The sequence below is a fragment of the Chrysemys picta genome, unplaced genomic scaffold (assembly GCF_011386835.1).
Source record: "Chrysemys picta bellii isolate R12L10 unplaced genomic scaffold, ASM1138683v2 scaf392, whole genome shotgun sequence".
NCBI classification, from domain to species: domain Eukaryota; kingdom Metazoa; phylum Chordata; order Testudines; family Emydidae; genus Chrysemys; species Chrysemys picta.
In genome coordinates this window covers 52,648-60,000 of record NW_027053099.1, presented here as the reverse complement: position 1 = coordinate 60,000, position 7,353 = coordinate 52,648, and the positions used below count along the sequence as shown (strand labels likewise).

At 56.6% G+C, this 7,353-nt stretch overlaps 1 long non-coding RNA gene across 1 annotated transcript; it reads right to left on the bottom strand.

The window, feature by feature from the left end:
* Positions 1–148: 148 nt before the first annotated feature.
* Positions 149–6,228, bottom strand: LOC135978682 (uncharacterized). Its single transcript, XR_010596058.1, has 2 exons — positions 5,863–6,228; positions 149–4,038 (listed from the first exon to the last, which is right to left on the bottom strand). It is a non-coding gene; the product is annotated as an uncharacterized LOC135978682 (long non-coding RNA).
* Between the last annotated feature and the right edge of the window lie 1,125 nt (positions 6,229–7,353).

Here is a 7,353-nt window from a genome sequence, read left to right as displayed (position 1 = left end):
ATTACCGACGGCATCACGGGCAGCACAAATCTCAATGAGTCCATTGACTCCATGAAGAAGTATGACGTCATGCCCACAGTGGTGGCCCTCGGGAGTGATGTGGACATGGATGTCCTGCTGAAGATTGGCCTAGGGGACCGAGCTGCCATCTTCCGGGAGAAGGACTATGTCAGCCTCTCCCAACCCGGCTTCTTCGACAGGTTCATTAGGTGGATATGTTAGTTCAGGAGAATGCGCACGTTCTCCGTCGCCAATACACACACCCATGATATTCCTTGGTTTGTTTTGTTCTCTTGCCACTCTATGGTTGTAAGCAGGCCCTGAGCGGTTGGTACAAACTGCCCTCTGGACTGTCTCTTTTTTAACCAAAGTTTGAAGCTGATTTTTTTTATTTTCATGATGAACAACAATGTCGCTCATGTTAATGGTGCTAATTATAATCAAGATCAAAGAAGTATTCAGAGCCATACCATGTCATTTGTCATGCCCTAAGCAAACAAAACGCTCTCTTAGTGTGTGTGCTGTGATCCTATGGGTGCTAAACAGCGGGGCAGCAAAACTTTCCAATTCAGCAGGGGGAAGAGTCATCTCTGGCATCCAAGAATGTGTCCAGCCACCCGCCCCACAGCCCCTATCCCCCCACCTTCCCAAGCATTCCTAGGTGGAGCTTGCATCGTGCTGGGGGCAGTACATCCCCACTGCTGTTGCTGATGGCTCTTTGTCCTGGGATCAACCTCAATGCCTTCTAAGTGGGCCTGTGCACTGAGCTTGGACCTCAGGTTTATTCATAGTTAAAAAGAATAGAAGAAAAATAATTGGAGCCTTCATTATCCTAGTGGCATCCCCAGGCTTTGACGTGTTCCACTGGTGAGCACCTTCTCTTCCCGCTCACCTCTCCTCCTGCCCTCGCTGAGGGGCTTCAGGGGTAGATGGCCTCTGGTACATCCTGGTATGTCTTGATATGACCAGCAAAGTGCACTTCCATTGCCTTGTTACCTGTTCTTACCAGGGGGTTACCTGTCCCCCTCCCTAGCAATGATAGGTTGGTCTGTTAGCCCAAGTTCTGAACCATTCCTTATGCTCCCATATGACCCATTCAGCGCTACATCTGCCTTGCATTTCACTGGCCTCCTCCTGCATCCAGACTGTTCTGTGACTCTCCTTGTCTCGTTTCCTTCTGCTACCATTACCCAGCTCTCCTGAGTGCCTGTGCATTTACCACCTCCATTAGAGTCCTCATGGGGAGGACCAGCGTGCGGGCTGGGTGGCAGCACCCAGCCAGGCTCCTGACGGGGCGGTCTGAGCTGGAGCGCACCCAAGGGTGTGCATGTGAAACCAGGAAATTGCAGCTTAGAGCACACGTGCGACTGGGGTCGCCTGAATGACATCCAGCCCTGGACACCGCTTGTGCTCTACAAAATAAATCAATAAATAAACTACCCCACCCTAAAACTATTGTGTGGTGTGTGTGTATGTTCAGTGCATCTGGGAAATGAGCTCAGGTTCCACCTGGTGTCAATTGGGGCATCTCAAGTGGAGTCAACGGGCCAGATCCCCCATGCTGATGCAAATCACCATCACGCAACTGAAGTCCCATGCCCTATAACTCCTGAGTGAGTCCCACCAGCACTAGGGGGGTAGGGTTGTTTCTAAGAAGCCTCTGTTCCAGAGGAACTTTGTGCGGAGACGAGACAAATAAGGAAGATAATGTCACTGACCCCTCCCCAGCCACTACAGCATGTTAATCCTGGCTGGACAGAGCCAAAAGGGGCGGGGACTTCCCTGGGAACACTCCACCAGCCGAGGAGAGGATTGTACTTGGAGAGAACTGAAGGGACTGACTATGTCGTTCCATGATTCTGCTCACCCAGCACCTCCTGGGGATGGGCTACCTCATTCCATAGTGCCCCTGAATGCCCAGCCACCGATGTGTAAGCTGCGGGAGCTGAGGAGCAGACCACATTTCCATAGACACATGGATTTTGCCCGTATGCTCAGCAGACAGCCCTGCTTTGTCAAGGTGATCAGTTTGGGCTGTTTTGGGTTAAATTTCACGTAATTCTTGGAGGTGAAATGTTGTCTGAGTCATGTGCAGCAAACCATAGCAGATCCTGATTACTCCCAGGGGAATTCTGCGCCACTGCGCAGTGCAGAATTTTGCAGAAATCAATGTTGGGTGAGCAGAATTTCCTTTTCCCCCCACAGAAATGGGCTGCAGAAATGCCACTAGGGGCCACTGGACCCTCAGAGCCCATCTCACAAATACAGGACAAAGCCGGGGGAATGGGGAGGGAACTGGAGGGTTCCCAGGAGCTGCAGTTCCCAGCATGTCCTGAAGGAAGGAGAGGGCAGTGCACAGGAAATCCAGCATCAGGCTGTTTCTCCCTGTGGATCCCTGGGCTCCAGTGTGTGTGTCTAGGCCAGTGGGCCATGGGGGCCGCGGCTGGGCTCGGGGGCGTGGGGTTGTGTGTGGCTGGGCTGTGGCTGGGCTCTGGGGAGGAGGGGGAGTGAGTGTCCCCTCCGGTGGGGAAGGGGGCAGAGAAACAGGAACTGGGCTGTAGGGGTTTCTTTAACTCTCTACTCCTGGGGGAATATTTGTGTGTGTCTGCATTGTTACAGACATACTTGCTGACCGGTATTTTGAAATAAATTACCAAAATAATTGAAACTGGCGTGATTATGTAGAGTTATTTTGACAAATAAAATTAGCATATTTTAACGTATCGTGCAGAAATTTAATTTTTTTTGATGCAGAATCCCCCCAGGAGTAAGCCTGATTGACAGGCCACCTTGCTCGCTAAGCGAGGGGTAGTGACGGTCAGGTGTTTCTGGGGCGAGGGGAGGAAGGACTTGGTTTAAGGGTCCTAGATTTCATTTGACCCTCCCCCTCCAGCGATTAAAGATGAAGCTGCATAGACCCAACAGAGAGTCCTTGTTCCTGCTCAGTGACCACTAGAGTTGAAATCACTGATGAGCTGGCCTGGGGCTGAGCCTTAAACCTTCAGAGGGGCTGAAGCACCGGAGAGTGGAGGGAGGAGCAGTGAGGCCCCCACCCCCCTTAAATCACTAGGAGCTGAAATCACAAAGAACGAGGCTCGGCGGTGGGACCTCAGATCCCCACAGTGCAGCCAAAGGCAGCGGCACGGGGACAGACAGAGCAGCTGCATCAAAGATGCCACCTAGCCAGTAAATTCCACAGCTGGGATTGCCAATAGCTGGGCTGGGTGGCCAAGGCACTGCGGGCCTGGGCTGAACTAGACCAAGGACCCAGCCGCGCAGCAGCCAATGCAGCCGCAGAGGTGGCCGTGACAGGAGCGTCAGTCGCAGGACATCACTCACCCACCACAGGGGCGCAAGAGGTGAACCCACGAACACACTCCTGGACGCTGGATCTTTGCTCACCTCACACAACAAACCGTGAGTGGGGTGCAGCAGAGGGAACAGGGGAGTGGCGTGTTAAAGGGACATTCGGCCATCGGACTTTACCACTGCTGGGTGGAAAACTGAGGCAAAGGATACTGCCCAAGATACGGTGGGATGGCGTTTCACATATTGTTTGAGTCACTGCTCCCTCGTCCCAAGTAAATTTGCTGTTCCCGCGCCTCTCACTAGAAGATTTCTGTTTGTTGTGCCCAGACTCAGGGCTTACACGTGGGGAAGAATTGCCTCGTAGAGGTGACCAGGACGGTGTGTAGTTTCCCAGATGTCTGGCTCGGGGCTCGCACCATTCTGGGGTGCATTGTGAAGAGCACCCCCAAGTATCGACCATGGCCCTGGTTGCAGCCGATTCCACCCGGCAGAGGGGTTCAGTGAAACAGAAATTGAACCAACCAAACAGAAGAGAATCACTAGCCACAAGGTTACACGACATTCGTTTAGAAGAGGGAGCAAAGGGCAGCGGAAGAGCGAACTGGAGGGAACTAACAGACGTTCTTAAATTGTATTTGGCTTCTGCTGCTGCTGTGCCACCGATGTGCCAGGCCGGTGGGAGGCGCTTTCTTAATCCGAGTCAGAACTGCTGCTCGACCCACTTCCATGCTGAAAGGGACAAGGATTGACGTGTATTAGATACCGTGAGAATAGCCCTCTCCCACGGCTGTCTGCATTCACAGCAGTTCCCGTCCCGCAGCCTGTGTCACAAGACGGGAGCTGGCCCTGGTGCCTGGCCAGTTACACTCCGGCTGCTCCCGTGTCAGCTGTACGTGGTGCCCTTCACTTCCTGACCTGACATTGGTGTCATTTTCCGGTGGCTCCTGGGAGGGACGGCCGGGGCTAGTAACTGGTTTCTCTGCTCGCCCGTAGCACAGAGCTAGGGGTGATGATGGCAGCTCTCCTAGCCAGGCCTGCAGCAGGCATGGGGGGAGCCAGGACTGCTCAGGCATTGAGGAATGGGCAGGGGAGTGGAGATGGAAAATTCGACCTTCAAGGGAAGCGCAAGCCCACGAGCTACCCTTCAGGAACAGCCCTGGCAGGCTTGGGGACTCCAGACCAGGCCGAGCCAGCAGGAAGGAGGCGGGAGGGCTGCAGCCCTGGCCCCCGAGCATGCCCAGTGTGATGAGAAGGCCCTGGACACAGAGAAAGCAGTGGCCAGGCCCAGCAGGACGGGCACCACACAACGCTAAACAACGAGCTCACTGCACAATATTGGTTGCCAACCAGGACGCTGCTTCACCTTGGAAAGGAATCGCCCGGCAGAGATGGGCTGCGCAGGGAGACACTGAAACGGCCCGACCTGCAACCCCTGGCACTGCGGGGGGAGGCCGGGCTTTGAGTCCAGTTCTCAGCCCCGAACCTCTGCACCCGCCCATGCTGCTGGGCTTCTCGACACCCGCCAGGTGATTCCAGGGGCAGGTCCCCGCTCCTGAGCCCAGCCAAGTAGAATTGCCACTAACTGCACCACAGCAACCCCAGGGGCTGCGGCAGCACGTGCGGTACTACGTCCCCAGCAGGACGCTAAGGCCCCGCCCGGCGAAGACGTGTACACGTGCCTGGCGGTACCTCAGACTTAGCATCACTGATTTCCAGGTGCTGCTTACGAGCTAAGGCTGAGCATGTGCACACGCTGTGCAGACTCGGGGCCTCAGGCAGGGAGTCAGTCCCTGCAAGGGCTCCCAGCGCCGGGCTCTGTGGCAGAGGGACATTCTGGCTGGATGACGGGTTTGTACAAAGGCGTCACACCCAGTAAGCTGGGTTGGTTTGTTGCAGCCGCGTGTCCCTGTACATGAGTGAGGCTGGCCACAGAATGCAGGTGGGCGCAGCACTGGCCAACGTGCTGGAGAGGTCCCTGGGAACCCAGCCTGCCTTTGTGAGGTGTGTCAAGGTGCCACGTCATGGCTCTGACATTCTGTGCTGAGCTGAGTTCTCCGTCCCACCCGAGTGCCCTGAGCTGTGGCTGCGTGCTAGTCCTGCTCCCTCTGTTTCATTTCCTGACACTGACTCTAGGAACACCTGGGTTCCCAGCAGAGCTGGGCCGGTCCTGCACCGGTTTGGCTGCACAAGGTGCGATGCAGCAGCCTGTAGGTGCAGGCGGGTTTGGTTTGAGGTTTGAATACATTAACCAGTGATGCCCTGGCCAGTACAAACCCTAATCCGGAATCCAGGGACCTGGTGAAAACAGCCGACTCTTAAGGGGAAAAGAAAATGTTTCCAGGGACTGGTGTAATGTCCCCTGGCTGCAGGGAGCAGAGAGGGTGGGTTCTCATGTCCCCAGAGCCCCATGTACGGGTTGGGAACAGAGCAGTCCCTAGCCCAGCTAAGCCTTAGGCTGTGGGCCCTGCACAGCATCCCAGCACAGAGCTGACGCTAATGGTGCATCTTCTTCTGCAACGTGGCCCCCACACCCCAGTGACCAGGGCTCCGTACCTTGTGTCCATGGCGACCATGGCCATGTTTCTAATGTTTGTGATGATGCCCATGAGGTCCACCTGGGGGATGACACCCAGGATGGGGAGGGCATTCAGGTCCATGCGGGTGGTGTCCATGCGGGTGGTGTCCAGGGGGATGAGACCCACCAGGCCCAGGGCATACAGGAGGGGGAGGAGGACAGACAACAGGGGAGCAAGGACTCGGGTGAGGGTGGCAATGTGGCGTGTTTGGTGGTGGTCTCTCACCAGGGGGTCCTGCCAGACAAAGGGAAAGCAGAGGTGACGTGTTAGAGCCCATGGCAAGGCCCCTTCACCCATCCTCCTCCCCGGGTTTCCCTGCAGTGCGGGCAATGCTGACACACCACTGGCCTCAAGCATGGTTTCCCTGTGCTGGAGGCTCCCAGACTCCTCTCGCACGGTCTCCATCCTCCCAGTCTGCACTGCCACTTGGACGCTGCCTGCAGGAACTGGTCTCCCCTGGCTTCCCTTGGCTCACTGTATTGCCACCCGGAGGGATCTGCATTGTTAGCAGCGGGGAACACCAGGTGATACCCCCTGGCACTGTGTATTCGAAGGGAAATGCCCCCAGGAAGGCAGGGAACAATGACCTAGTCCATGGTGCAGTCGCTTCGGCCAGACGACTCCCGCTGAGTAGGGCATTGCCTGATTTCAGTGGCCTGCCAGCTCCGGAGTAAGGGGGCTGGGGTAGGGTTACCATATTTAAAAATTAAAAAAAGAGGACACTCCATGGGGCCCTGGCCCCACCCCTTCCCCACCCCCGGCCCGCCCCAACTCCGCCTCTTCCCCACCCCAACTCTGCCCACTCCCCTGAGTGCCCCGCATTCCCCCTTCTCCCTCCCAGCCACGTGAAACAGCTGCCCGAGCGCTACCGGCTTCACGGTTTGCCGGGCAGCCCCCAGACCTCCAGACCCTGCGCCCCTGGCCGGGCACTTCCCCTCCCAGGCTCCGGCTGCGCTGGGGTAGCGCCCAACCGGGGGCGCAGGGTCTGGAGGTCTGGGGGCTCCCCAGCAAACCGTGAAGCCGGTAGCGCTCGGGCAGCTCGGCTCTTCAGCTGCACAGAGCTGAGGTGTCTGGGGGGAGCAGCAGCAGCCGCCGCCGCGGGGGAATCCGCCTGCAGCTCACAGCCTGCCGGAGCCGCTCTAAGGTAAGCAGGGGACTGGTATTTTCCTGGACATGTTCGGCTTTTTGGCAATTCCCCCCGGACGGGGATTTGAGGACCAAAAAGCCGGACATGTCTGGGAAAATCCCGACGTATGGTAACCCTAGGCTGGGGGAGGCGAGGAGGCAGAATGGGGCCAGCATGTGGAGTAACTTTCAAATCGGGCCATGAATACTACACACCTATATGTACACACGTCACGCTACTGGAGGGCTGGGTGCTGCAGTCCTTACACAGGCAAATCTCCCAGAGACAGCCACGCTGTCTGGCTCCCAGCCGATCCCCGCTTTAGCCATGGCCCCACACAGA